This window comes from Lontra canadensis, unplaced genomic scaffold (assembly GCF_010015895.1).
Source record: "Lontra canadensis isolate GAN:19392208 unplaced genomic scaffold, GSC_riverotter_1.0 scaffold3, whole genome shotgun sequence".
In the NCBI taxonomy this organism is placed as follows: domain Eukaryota; kingdom Metazoa; phylum Chordata; class Mammalia; order Carnivora; family Mustelidae; genus Lontra; species Lontra canadensis.
This window is the reverse complement of record NW_022630997.1, coordinates 49,213,111-49,228,379: the sequence shown is the minus strand read 5'-3', so window position 1 is coordinate 49,228,379 and position 15,269 is coordinate 49,213,111. Positions and strand designations below refer to the sequence as shown.

Genomic DNA, 15,269 nt, shown 5'->3' with positions numbered 1-15,269 from the left:
CTCTTCTCCCCAGTCCTTTCTTTCTCTCAAATAAAAACAAATCTTAAAAAAAAAAAAAAAAAATCTTTGTTTCACACTTGAGGATTGTAACCATGTGATATAAATATTGACTGTAAAGCCAGATAATTTTTTTAAGGGCCAGGAACTAGAACAGCTACTGTTTTCTCAAATGTACTGGCAGGAAGAAGGATGCATAGACTTGAAAGCTTTTGGTTTTTAATGAAAAATGATTTATCATGTTTTTATACTGGATGAAACTGTAAGGGTCATATTCCTCCTTTGCCTATATACCATTTTGTGGTGAAATGTTCTAGGCTTCTGGGTCACTGAGACCTGAGAATTATCTTCTAGGGCTTGGCTCTAAAGACCACTTGTGACTCAGCATCTTGTAGGTTTAAACCTACAAAACTTGCAGCTTTACAGAAACTTGCACAGACTTGTTGAAGGGGACAGCACCCTCAATTCTGGAGTGACAACTCAGTACCTTCGATCCAGAAGGGATTTTAGAATGCGGGAACTGGAGTTGCCACAGTAGTCTGACTTCCACAGGCATGTGCAGACAGTGTTGGGGGGTACACCTGAGTGGCAAGCCAGGGGTGCCCTGGCCTAGGGTTCTAGAAGCCGGCCTGCTCAGGATGAATCATCTGAGGCTGGCCATCTGGATCTAAGACCTGGACGTCACAGTGTTCTGAGGATCCTGCACATTTGTTGGGGTTGCATCAATATCCAGGGCCACAACCCACCCAGATACAAACCACAGTGTGTTGCCAGACTGGCCCGGTGGCTCAGTGATGCTCGCTGAAGCTTTGTGGATCTGCTCCAGCAGTGGGAGGTACAGAAAGGTACTCTGCTTCAGCAGGGTCTGTAGAGTTTTGTTGACTTCTACAGGTTTGGACGTCATGAGTAGGGGTATAAGGTCAAGAAGTTTGTCCACAAAGCTGTCCTCTAGGTGGAACAAGCCAGCACTAAAACATCTCTAAAAAAAGCCCACTTCTTGTACAAACTGCACACATGCCAGTAAAAGAAGGGGTCAACTCCTTGAGTAGTCTGTGCAGTTAATACAAGTTGCAAGGCTTTGGTCTGCAGCCAAATGTGATGTATAATCACCCTTTGTTTAATCTCTACACCGTTGTCCATGAACTCTGTTTTGTAAGTCTCTTCCATGACCTGTTTGCTGCTGATGAGGCCAAATCACTCTGCTTCAAATACAGAGGGGCGGCCACATTCCACAGCTTTTTTTACAAGGCCAACAAAGACCAATCAGGAGAGCTCTGAACACAGAGGTTGCAAAGATTAACATATCATTTGAAACTTAGGGGTTTGTTTTGTATTTTTGTGGAATCTCTTATGTAAGGGACAGAAATATCCACCTCCCCCCAAAAGAGTCCACATCTTAATTCCACCTTATACTAACTTACATGGAAAAATTGACTTTATCCAGATTAAGTTAAGGATTGAGATGGGGAGGTTATTTTGTGTTATCCAGGTGACCCCAATGTCATTATAAGGACCCTTATATGAGAAAGAGAAGGGCAAGAGTCAGAATTAGAGGAAGTGATTTGATGACAGAAGCAGTGAGAGACAAGGCAGCATTAAAATGGGAAGAGATGCCAAAGAGATGCAGGCACCCAGTAGAAGAAGGAAATGGCAGGGAAGTAGAGTATTTCTTAGAGCCCCCGAAGGAATGCAATCTGGCTAACACTGATTTTTAAATTTCTGACCTCTCTACAAATGTAAGAAAATCTACAAAATGTAAGAAAATTTCTATTGTCCTAAGTCAGTTTATGGTGATTTATTATAATAGGAAACTAGCACCTCATTATACTTTTAATACCTGTGTGGTCCACATGGTGTCCCCTCTTTTATTTCTTACATTAGTAATTATGTCTTTCTCCCTCAATCTCCCCCGCCCACCTTTAGCTTGCTCAGTTGATTAGAGTTCAATTACATAGATTTTTTTTTAAAGAACCACCTTTTAATTGCACTGATTTTCTCTAATCTTTCTCTTTTTTAATTTAATTGATTTCATTTCAACTATTTTTCCACTTGTTTTGAATCTTCTATTCTTTCTCTAGGTTCTTAAAATTTCCTTACATTATGATTTGAAACATTTATTCTCTTCTAATACATGCAATTGAGGGTCAAAAATTCCCTCTAAGTAATGCCTTAACTGAATTATAAAGTTTTTGATATCGTGCATTTTCATTTTCATTCACTTCAAAATATTTCTCAATTTATTTCAAGATTCCTCTTTGACCCATGAGTTATTTAGAAATGTTTTGCTTAGGGGCACCTGGGTGGTTCAGTTGTTTAAGCCTCTGATTTTTTTATTTTGGCTCAGGTCATGACCCCAGGGTCATGAGATCAAGCCCTGTATTGGGGATCCATGCTCAGAGGGGAAGCTGCTTGAGATTCATTCTCTCCCTCTCCTTCTGCCCTGCCTCTGCTTTCTCTTTCTTTCTCTAAAATAAATACATATTTTTTTCTTTATAAAAAAGACAGAAAGAAATGCTTGCTTAAATTTGAAATAATTGCGAATTTTTCAGTCATCTTTCCATCACTGATTTTTAGCTTAAACCTCTTATTATCACATAGAAATACACTGAATGATTTCTATTCCTTGAATTTTCTCAAAGTTTATGTCCCAGAATAGAATTTATCTTGGATAATGTTAAATGCACTTGAGAGGAATATATTTTTGCCTATTATTGTGATGTGTTCTGTAAACATCAGTGAACAACAAATAGAATCAACTCAAAGAAATTCTCTCCTAAACATATCATAATAAAAGTGACAAAAACATAAAGAAAATTAAAAAAGCAGCTAAAGAAAAATACCACAGCACATGACACATGGGAACAATGATTCAATTGACTGTGGTTTCTTATCAAAAACACTGAATGACAGAAAGCTATGGAAAACACTTTAAAAGAAAAAAATGAAAACAAAGAATTCTATATCTAATAAAAATACCTTTCATATATGAGTGACATGTTCATGTGAAGAAAAACTAAGAAATAAATTGCAAGCAGACTAACTATCTACAAAAATGCTGAAAGCACTCCTCTGGCTGAAAGGAAAGAAAGCCAGTGGGCCACCTTGACCTTCAACATTAATGGTAAACAGCTGAATAAAAATAAAACACTAAAAAATTTTTCCTTATTTTCCTACAATTAATATATATCTTTAAAATGTATAATATTGACTGGTAAGTTTTTAAATATATGTATATTGAATATGCATGATAACTATAATATAATGGGTGGTGCGAGTAAAAAAAATAAATAAAAAACAACCCTACTTGTCTTCAACCTTTCTACATTTCATGTGAAATGTTACAATATTAACTCTAAATAGTTTGTAAAATCTTAGGTATGAATGTTTCAATTTATAGAGCTACATCTAAAAAAAATATAAAGACAGCCAAAAGGAAAATAGGTAAATTAGAAAGAGATAATTAGAAAAAAAATAAACAAACTAAAAGGATCTAGGAAAATTGAAATAATGAAACAACAATGACAACAATAACAAAACAAATGGCACAAACACAAAGGAGAAAATGGTAGACTCAAATCCAACTATATCAGTTATACATCAAATGTTAACAATCTGCATACTCCAATTAGAAGGGAGAGACTTGCAAAGTGCATTAAACAATATCCCAAACAGAATCTTTCTGTACGTCACCTGTGGGAGATAAATTTTAAATTTATTAAACAACACAGATTGGTTGAATGTGACTGATGGAAAATGTGCAAATGACACAATGAAAGGACTAGGGTAGCTATTTAACCAGTATTTAAAAAGACTCTGAGATCAAGAGAATTGCCAGAGATTAATAAAGATGTTTTATAATTTAAAAGTGAGACAGTTCATCAGGAAGAAATAGCAATTATAAATATGTGTGTCCCAAATAACAGAATCTCAAGTTATGGGAAGAAAAAAAAAAAAAAAAGTAGGACAAAATAAGTAAAAAAAAAAAAAAGGAAAAAAAGAAAATAATGGGGGTGCCTGGGTGGCTCGGTCATTAAGTGTCTGCCTTTGGCTCTGGTCATGATCCTGGGGTCCTAAGATCAAGTCCCACTTTGGGCTCCATGCTGAGCAGGAATCCTGCTTCTTCCTCTCCTACTCCCCTTGCTTGTGTTCCCTCTCTGGCTGTCTCTCTGTCAAATAAATAAATACATTCTTTAAAAAAGAGAAGAAAAGAATGAAGACTTGTACTCAATGAAATGAAATAGAAAACAGACATATAATAGAGAAAATTGGCAAAACAGAAACTGGTTCTTTAAAAAGATTGAGTACATTGTCAAACTCCTATCTAGATCAATAAAGAAAAATAGAGAAGCAATGCAAAAAACCCAATATCATGAATAAAACAAGAGATCTTCACTATAGACTTAAAGATATATATTAATTGTAGGAAAATAAGGAAAAATTTTTTAGTGTTTTATTTTTAAAATAATAGCAAGATGATAATATAAGCAATATTATGTAAAAGCTTGACAACTTCAACAAAATGTACACATTTCTTTAAAAAAAAAAATACAACTTACCAAAATTGACATAAAAAATAGATTCTGGAGAGCATAATAGTATAAAAGTAAATTGTAAATTGAGTTTATGACAAACCTTTTACAAGTGGGAAAGTCCTCTTTGCCCAGATAGGTTTACTAGTAAATTCTATCAGATATTGAAGAAAAAATACCAACCTAATATAAACTATTTCAGAAAATCGTGAAAGAAAATTTATGGTATGTCTCTTTTTAGTCACCCAGTTTATTGGCATAATGTTTTTGAGGGCAATATAACTCTAATATGAAAACCTTACAAACATATTACAAAAATGAAAAGCACAGACTAATAGTACTCTTGAACAAAGATGGATACATAACAAAATACTAGCAAATCTATTTTCAACATAGAAAGAATAATATATCATAAGAAAACACTCTTATTCAAGGAATATAAAGTTTATGTAACATTTGAAAATCAAATAATGGAATTCATAATATTGAGGAGGAATATTGAGGAGGAATGCTATATAACTATTGTCACAGACTAAGAAAAAAAATAATTTAATAAATTCAACACCTATCCATTGAAAAAAAATAAAACAACAAAAAAACTCTGAGCCACTAGGACTAGTAGGAAACCTTCTAAAATTGATACGAAAAACATAATTTGTTGGATAATTTTTTTTAAGACCTAAGTAAGTTTGTGAGATATACCATGTTTATGGATTGGTAAACTCAATCTCCCTTGTGGTGGCAATTCCCTCTTAACTGGTCAGTAGTTTCAAATGTTAACCAAAATTACAGAAAGCTTTTTTGGTAGAAATTTTCAAGCTTTTTCTGAAATGTATGTTGAAATGAAAAAAATAAAACTAGAGAATAAATAAGTAGTTTTTTAAATAAAGAAAAAGTGGAAGGATTCACCATATCAGATTTAAAGACTTACTCTAAAGATGTAGGTGTTAAACAGTTTAATTTCACTTTAATAAAGTGAAAAGACATATATAAATGGGCTCAGCAGGATCTATCAGTATGCAGGTAGATGTGTTTTGTTATTATAATTAGATGATTGTGATCTCAAGGTCATCTGGAGGGTTAACAGGGTGTCAACCTGAAACAAACCTGTGAAACTGGGTCATTGGGTTTTGTTTGGAGTTTATGCCTTGTGGCATCTACTGGCCTTAATTTCTGACGGCAAGCAACACCTGGAAGCAGGGCTAGAAAACTGGGTTATTGAGGCCTCTTAGCTGGTTCTGGTGACCGTTGTTTCATGTTTGTTTTGGATTTTGTTTTGGTAATTTGAGTTTAAATGATAAGGCAGCAAAAAGATATCAGGATTTAAAAGTTGTCAGTAAGAAAAAGTGAGATCTGTATAATAGTGTGGCCACTAGGTATGTGGGACAAAGGCTAATGAAGTTTACATGTTTCTGGTTTGGGAATCACTATGATGAAGCCATTGTGTAGAGAGTAAAGGCCAAATATAATGGACACAAAGATGTCATGGTAACATTGATGTGCCCATGGTAATTTGTAGCTATTTAGAACTTATCGGGCCTTGAGAATTTAATTTTTGAAATTGCTATCTAAGAGGGGCTAGAGGCCATGACTGTAGCCATGGGATGAAAAATATTCAACTTTCAGTTAGCAATTTGATAGAAAGTAAGAGTTCTGTGAATTGAGAGTAGGTTACAGAAGGATATACAAACTAAGATTCAGCCTTGGTTTTTGGTTTGTTTTGCCATAACCTTGTTGCATTGCTTCATACTAAGCTATATTTCAGAGTCAATGTAATGGCCCCAAATCTGAGGCGTCAAAATTATAGAATTTAGAGAATCACCTAAATTCCTTCCATTCCTTACAGCTAGATTTCAGTCTGCCTTCCATACTCACACCCTAGGATTTCAAGCTATAAAAAGGTACCTTAATAGACTAATTAGCATAAATGTTATAAGCTCTGCTTTCATAGCCCTGATGTATAATTTTGGACAGAAGTACTTTGGGAGGATATGAAGGACTCCACTATAGAAGATAAATATAAATGCATGATCTTGGTGAGGATTCTGCCCACCTGGGATTGTGGTGTTAGCAGGAAAGTAGAGTTGAGCCTGAGCACAGCTCTGGTAAAAGCCTTTTGTTAAATGGCTTAACACCTTGCTCTATAAAGAGAACACTGTCCCTATCTTTACAGAAATATATCCAAGCAATCCTTATTCTTGCACGAGTGAACAGCAATGCTTTATTCTTCAGATTTCACCTACAGAAAGAGTATCATGTAAGCCCCTTTCATTCCCCAAAGTGGCTGCTATGGAAACAAGTCTGGATGCATGACAGGAAAGGAAAGCTAGTTGTACTGTGCTTAAACAAAGAGGAGAAATTTCCATGGGATTTCCAGTTCTTTGTGGAGCCAATAAAGGAGCAACTGGGAAGGACACTGAACAGCAAATCTAAGGAAGAGATCGCTCATTCAGCTTTGCCAGTTATAGTTTCTCAAGGCCCATAATTAAAAGTGAGCTTCAGGGTACAAGCAGAGAAGTCAGATTTGCTGTGAGCCTGAGGGGCTTGTAAATTGGCTGCTTTTGCAAACTGCCTTCACTCTTGTAGGTCAAGAGGGGAAGAATTAATACCGTTGTGTGATGGAATAAATGCTTCCCTAGTGGCTTGAAGAAGAGATTTGCCTCTCTAAACTTCTGAGATTACATAGAAAGTGAGAATCGGCTTTGGAAGAGTTAGGTTTGCTGTGAGAAGTTACAAATAAACTAGATTACAGCACCGTGATTCACATTGTAGTCACATGACTCCAGTTTTGTCTTTAACATGCCCTTTACTGTAGCTGTATAATTTGGAATTTAACAGACACATTTATTAGGTTTATGTTTAAAAGTCTAGGTCCAAATATACTCTAGGCAGCAGAAGTTATCTATATGTTCTAATAAATGGGAGGTTTTCTCAAAATCCAAGTATTTTTTTTCTTTTAATTCTCAGAATCTATTTTTCCAGGATATCTCACAGCCTTGGTTTAAATCTAGTCACATTAATATTTATAAACCATGTTTCCAAAATTTTCATTCCCTTCTGATATAATGGGATCTCTAGCCTCAAGCAATGTCTTGCATGTGCTAATAAACAATGCCTATAGTCTCCCACAAAAGTCTATTCCTACACTGGCCTACTTTCAAGTTGTCCCTGACAAGTACTTATTACAGGAATCTCTTGGCTGATTTTGGTGCCCAGAATCTAAGTGCTTTGAACCTGGTTTTGCTTCTGACTACAGACAGACAACTTCAGAATCCCAAAGAACCAAAGAAAAATTGAGAAGCCCAAGAAAAATTTGTATGGCAAAACTTCTTCATGATCCATGGAGAAACCGGGGCAATGTTTTTCTCCTGGGTTCGTTATACACAAGTACATAATGAAGGCTAAAGGAAGTGCCTATATTGACTCAGTATTTATCCAACAGTCTTTCTGAATCCTCTTGTATATAACCTTATATAATCCTCACAACAGCTCTGTGATGGTATTTTAGGTATTGAGGCATGGGTTCAGAAAGAAAAGACATGTTTCTCACTCTTTAAGGCTATCCTTTCTGCTCTCTCTCAAATATCCTAGGTATAACAAGTTCTCTCCCCTCTGACTGGGATGGAAATATCATTATCTCTTAGCTTTGTTCAACTTTGAATATCTCTGATTTGCTCTAACCCACATGCCTGCTCTGGATTACCTCTCACACGGTCTCATCTTGAACACATATAGCTCAACTTTCAGCAAAAGATATATTTTTTTAAGATATATTTATTTGAAAGAGAGAGAGAGAAAGCACTCAAGAGTGGAGGTAGGCATTGGGGAGTGCTATGGTGAGTGCTGTGAAGTGTGTAAACCTGGCGATTCACAGACCTGTACCCCTAGGGATAAAAATACATTATATGTTTATAAAAAAAAAAAAAAGTGGGGGTAGGGGCAGAAGGAGAGAATCTCAAGCAGACTCTCCACAGAGCCCTAGGTGACTCTCAATCTCAGGACCCACGACATCATGACCTGAGGTGAAACCAAGAGCCTGACGCTTAACCGGCTAAGCCATCCAGGAACCTCTCAGCAAAGGATTCTTGAAGGAACCCCACATGTTCTCCCAGAACTCAAGTTCTGCACAATCCTCTCCTCCCTACTTGCCCTCCAATTGCAACCCCTTCAGCAATCTGACCTCTGATATTTGCTGCCTAAATTTAGCAAGATGGCAGCAGTTGGTTAGGAAATTTTCCCTGTGCAGACAACCTGACCTCTAGTAGGGCTATCTTGGGAGTTTCCCTTTTACTCCAGATAGCAATGTAGGTTGATCTATTTTTCAATGTCTAAATAGTCACTTCATATATTTTCTCTATTCTATAAATGTATAACTATTTGTCCAGTACCAGTTAAGTCTTTCTTGGCTGGAACTATAGTTTCTTAATTACAGAATAAATAAATTCACTGAAATCCCCCCAAATTATTAGAAGAATGAAAAGTACAAACCATGTAAAATTCTACAACTTGTCCTCATTTTATTCTGTTAAAGTCTCTGGAAGCAAGTTCCACTTGGTTGTTTTTAAAAGCATTTTTATTTAGATTCTGTTTAATCACCTAAAGGACAGGAGCTGGGATGTATACATTGTCAATACCCAGATCTTGGCACAGAGCTCAAAACCCAATGAAACAATAATATTTGGTGACTAATTAATTGAATATATAAGTAAATGATTCTCAATATTTTAAATGTAAAATAAATGTTAATATAATAAGTTGTGTAGCCATTCTTTCATACTTTATTTTTTTGAACTATTAGATTTTCTACTAGGAGTGTAGACTGAGAAATGCAGAAATTATGGCTTAGTGTCACAAAAATGTTTGGAATTACTTCCATGGTAAAGAAAGCTAGGGGAACTATGAAAGCTAGAACAATTTAAAATCAGAGGCTTTAATCATATTTCCATATTGATATGGTATTTGGAATAACAGTAATGGCATTTTTTTATTGATTGGCATCCACACATACCTCTAAATGTAGTTAATCTTAGACTTAGCTTTTCTTAAAACTTATGTGACTTACTAAAGGTCATAGGTAATAAAGATTGGGCTGGCATAGGCTATATCTGTGTGGAAATATTGAAATTGTGTGCACATATCAAAATGTTCTGCACATTTATAGGTATGAAACTTGCATAAGAACAACACTATGTAGTCAGGATAAACAAGGAAAATGTCACTCTTAAAGTACTTAAGAATTAAGAATCCTTAGGAAAATGTATGCAGTTAAGATTATATTTTTAAACTACATTATCTGATTCAGTTGCATTTATAATAGACTTTTTAAGAGCCTTTGGAATAAGGAGAAAGGATACTGAAATTAGAGTTGAAGAAATAGGTTTGAAACCTTATTGTTTCATGATTTTTGTATGATGTTATTTTTTGCGATTCAAACACATTTTAAAACATATCTTCATCTTTAATGTGAGAAATAAAATAATTTGAGAAAACCTAATTTGTTCTACATGTATTTATAAAATGAATAAATGAATATATATGATATATGTATATGAAAATTCTAAAGGTTGATTCTTAATATTATTTATGCTGAATGTCTCTAAAAGTTAAATCTTGCTATGTCTTAGAGTAAATGCTTCACATTTCTGAGCAAAATAGGGTATTGTAATCATCCACTGAACTATTTTTGCATTGAATATTTACAAAATATAATTAATCTAAATTAAAGCTTTTTTCCTGGGCAAGTCTCCACTTTCCTTTGCATATTCATACTCACAAAAGTTCATTCTTTTAAAGCTTAGATCTAGTATCTGTTACCCTACAAGTCAGTGTCAAATGATCTTCTAGTGACAGTAATCTAAGGACGTTAGGATGTTAGCCCCAACCAATTTCAACAAACATAAGGTAGTAGTATCAAGAAATCATTTCAAATGATACTGTCATATAGTGACAAAATGTGTTAAAAGTGATACTCTGACTATATAAAAAGTTTAAAGGGAAATATTGAAAACCTGAAGTTTATTCTAAAATATATCTTTAGCCAATATTGAAAATAAAAGGAAAAATAAAGTCAGCAGGTAGGTAAATATTAATTTTTTTTTGTTTCCAAGTTTTTACTTGAATTCCAGTTAGTTAACATAGAGTGTCATATTAGTTTCAGGAGTAGAAATTAGTGAAAAATCACTTCCATACAACACCCAGTGCTCATCACAACAAGTGTACTCCTTAATCCCCATTCACTATTTCATCCATCCCCCTACCAGCAGGCCCTCACTTGCCATCAGGTGGTTCTCTATAGTTAAGAGTCTGTTTCTTGGTTTGTTCTCTTTCTATCCTCTATGATCATTTGTTTTGCTTCTTAAATTCCACACACAGGTGAAATCATATGGCATTTCTCTTTCTCTGACTTATTTTGCTTAGCATAATGCTCTTTAGCTCTATTCACATTCTTGCAAATGACAAGATTCTATTCTTTTTATGGCTGAATAATATTCCATTGTATATATATATAATATACATATATATACACACACACACACATACACACACATATACACATACATATATACATATACATATACATATACATATACATATATACATACACATATACACACACATATATTCCATATCTATATGGAATCTTTATTCATTCATCAGTTGATGGACGTTTGGGCTGTTTCCATAATTTGGCTATAGTAGATAATGCTGCTATAAACATTGGGGTGCATGTATCCCTTTGAATTAGTATTAGTATTTTTGTATTCTTTGGGTTAATACTTAGTAGTGCAATTGCTAGATTGGAGAGTAGTTTGATTTTTAACTTTTTGAGGAATTTCCATACCATACTGCTTTTCAGAATGGCTGTGCCTGTTGCATTTCCACTAACAATGCAAGAAGATTCCCCTTTCTCCACATCTTTTTCAGCATCTGTTGTTTCTTGTGTGTGTGTGTATTCTTTTTTTTTCTTTTTTAAATTTTAGCTATTCTGAGAGACGTGAGGTGATATCTGATTGTAGTTTTTAAAATTTACTTATTATGTTCAGTTAGTCAGCATATACTACATCATTAGTTTTTGATATAGTGTTCAATTCATTAGTTGTGTTTAACACCCATTGCTCATCACAACACATGTCCTCCTTAATCTGATTGTTCTGATTTTTATTTCCTACAGGGAGGTAAACAAATAAAATGTGATAGAAGAATTCACTGAAATATTTCATTTTTTAAAATTTCATTTAAGCATTTTGTTTACTAAGTCTCTCTTAAAAGGTAGACCTTAATTAACATTTCCATCAAGTGTCAGTATTTGTTATTTTTACATATTCCCAACAGACTTCCTCTTCCAGTATAATGCAGGTTTAAATCATGGCATTTAATTCAACCTGCTGATTAAATTAAACCTCAAGTTAAATGAGGTTATTTTTCCGTTCAATACTTTCCAGTGGCTTATCATAACATTTTAGGGAAAGGCAAAGTCCTCAAAGTAACTTGAAAATCTCTATATACATATTTTTCCTTTAGGCATTACAGAAATTTCTGGCATAAAGATCATATTCTCTATCTTCATTAGGTACTGGTTACTTGCATGGTTACATGGGATACAATTCAGCACAAAAAAATGCAACATATTTATTTGTGTACTTTAAATTAGTATGTTTTATTAAATAAGTTATAGCTTAATAAAATTGAGTAGACAAAACAAAGAAGGTTGAGGATCCCATCGAGCTCAAATATAGTTTATTTGGCATTTCTAATGAAAGGCAGAAATTCTTAAATAACAAGGTAATAGATATGTATCAACTTATAAACAACATTGTGGATAGTTTGTAAGAAATTATAACAGAATAAAATTAAAGTCACACAGTGACAAACTATTTAAATTTGTTGAATATCACTTTGAATTTTTTCTATGCTTTTATTTTCCTGGTTGCAACTATTCTAAATCTATCCTATATTCTGCTCCTTTATCCTTAATTTTAGGATTTTTAATTCATTCACAATGAACAAGGGAACACAGCTATGGAAGATTCTGAATGATCTGCACTTATTGTCAACTCTACAAAATACAGTACCGATTGCAATCTGACCACTCAATAATTATTAAGACTCACTTAATCATCTTGAATACTCATGACTATTCTTCTCCAATTATAACCACTCGCTATTATCAGATATGACTAAGAAGGATTGTAGCCATCTCTCAATCAACAGCAATATGAAGCTCCGACTTGGGTTTAATGCAATTTTTTTTTTCTGTATTCTGTTTGGAAAGTCAACCTCATCCTTAGATTCTTCTCTGGAAGCTATCTCCCCAAATCTGAGCTGTTACTTGAGAGTAAGAGGAAGTCCTGCTCCTAGCAAGTATACAGAAAGGATTCGGAGAAAATACATGCTCAGTCTTCTTTATATATATTTCCAGAATAGTACATCTATAACATTGTCAGCTATGATTTTTCATTAGATTCATCCACATGCTGGAAAAAAATTACCTCAGGATTTAGCTATTATTGTGATATTTAATTTTCACCAAAGAAATAACAAAATAAATCTTTAAATCCTAAATGTGTATTTTTTTAAGATTTTGTTTATTTATTTGAGAGACAGAGATCACAAGTAGGCAGAGAGAGTGGGGTGGGGGTGGCAGAGAAGACTCCCTGCTGAGCAGGGAGCCCTATGCAGGGCTAGATGCCAGGACCCTGAGATCATGACCTGAGCCGAAGGTAGAGGCTTAAACCACTGAACCAAATAGGCATCCCCTCAATGTGATTTTCTTAAGATCAATTTCTACACACATTATATAAGCACCTAATTAAAGTTTTATTTTTCAAAAGTGAGTGCATTTTGTGGTATATTCTGATATTTGTTTTACTAGAAAAAAATCCATCTTATTCATGGTGTAAACCAGAGAAATGATGAGTTACTACTAAATTGACTTATGTAAAAGAGCTTAACTAATTATAACTGATTTCTCCCTTGGGTTTCCAGTGACTAATGTGTCTAACTACTCATTGGGCATTTGGAAAATCACATTTGTTTTCTTTGAGAAGGAAAGAATACATAAATAAAAGAAGTTTTCCAGAGGGGGGGAAAAGGGAAGAAAGGTGAAATTCTTAAAGCCATAAAGATGGAATAAAAATTCCATATTCTTTTTTCAAAATTGTACTTGGATAGCAAAATTTTGCTATCCAAGTACAAAAAAGGAAAGGAGCCACTTTTTCTAAAGTGGTGGTATTTCAATTGTATATCAACAGAGCTCTGTAAAACTGAGAGCCACATTTTGGAATTATTTTCAAAGACATTTAAGGCATGTCTACCTTACATCAGAAACCGTTCTAGAAGGAGGTAGGTATATAGTAAGAAAAATAAGTCTTTGCCTTTAGGAAAGTCTACATTCTTTCCCAGAAGATTTCTATATATAGTAGCAAGTAACAGAGCTGAAATGAGAACTGATATCTTCCAATTCCTAATCTCTTTCTAGGTCTATTTTACAGATAGTCAAACCCACTTGTAGCCATGAAGGCATTTCTAAAGGGTAGGAATGCAGAGATGCCATTACATCAAGCAATGAAAGCAGTAAGTTTATCACAGCTCCTTTCCCTCTCCCTTTAATTGTTAAATATGTGGTCCTCTGTTCAGTTATTAAAGATTTATTTATTCCAGACCAACAAATAAATATCTTAAAACAGTCCAATATGAGTAGCTGGAACAAATTTACAAACATTTTAGTGAATTGGTTCTTTATATTATTTGACATATCCATACCTCATAGAATACCATCTCTACCTACAGTCCATACTTAATAAATACTTGTTGAGTGAATTTTCACTATGTTATACTGTGGAAGGATATGTTTATAATATAAATGAAAACCTTATGTGGTTATCAAAGTGTACTAAGCATATGAATCGATCTGGGAAATGTTACAATGCATATTCTGTAGCCTTTTTGTTTTTGAAACTGATTCTTTAAGATTTGGAGGAAGCCTAGGTATCTGCTAAATAAACATCTGAAGTGATATCTCAGAGTGTCTGTAGTCAAGTTTGAAAAATTGAATTAGATGTTTCCTGAAAGTCTTTCTTAATTCTAAAATATTATGATTTAAAATCCAGAAAAAAGCATTGAGAAAAATTTGCTAATCCTAATGTAATGATTCATTGTGATTCCATTATTAAAATCTTATCAATTAATAAACTTTATATTTTAAGAGGAGTTTTGGTTAAGAGACAAAAGGTCAGAGATCCCATATACTTCCTCTTCTCACACATGTACAACCTGCCCCAACTATCAATAGCCCAACCCGCTGTCATACATTTATTACAACTTATAAACCTATAATCACATACCATTACTCAAAAGTCCATAATTTGCATTACATTTCACTCTTATACATTCTATGGATTTTGATAAATGTATAATTACGTGTATCTATTATTTCACAGAAGAGTTTCATTGCCCTGAAAGATCCTCTCTGTTCCGAATCAGTAGTTTAGATACAATTAAAGCTTCATTGCAATTCCATTAGTAAACTTCATGAATCACACTTTAAGTATATCTTAAGTCTGTCTTGTACACTGGCTTTGAAAAAATTAACTCTTTAATATTTTAGCCCTAGTGTTCAAAAAGGTATGCAGGAACTTGATAATTCTAATTAATCTATCTTATCTTTTATCATATAATAATAGTGCTATGTAGACGTTGAATATCAGATGGTGAAGTCAGTTCACTAGACTTAACACATCAGCT

The 15,269-nt window shown here is 33.9% G+C and overlaps 1 pseudogene; it reads right to left on the bottom strand.

Annotated features, from left to right (window-relative positions):
- Window positions 1–400: 400 nt before the first annotated feature.
- Window positions 401–8,246, bottom strand: LOC116858349 (annotated as a pseudogene).
- Between the last annotated feature and the right edge of the window lie 7,023 nt (window positions 8,247–15,269).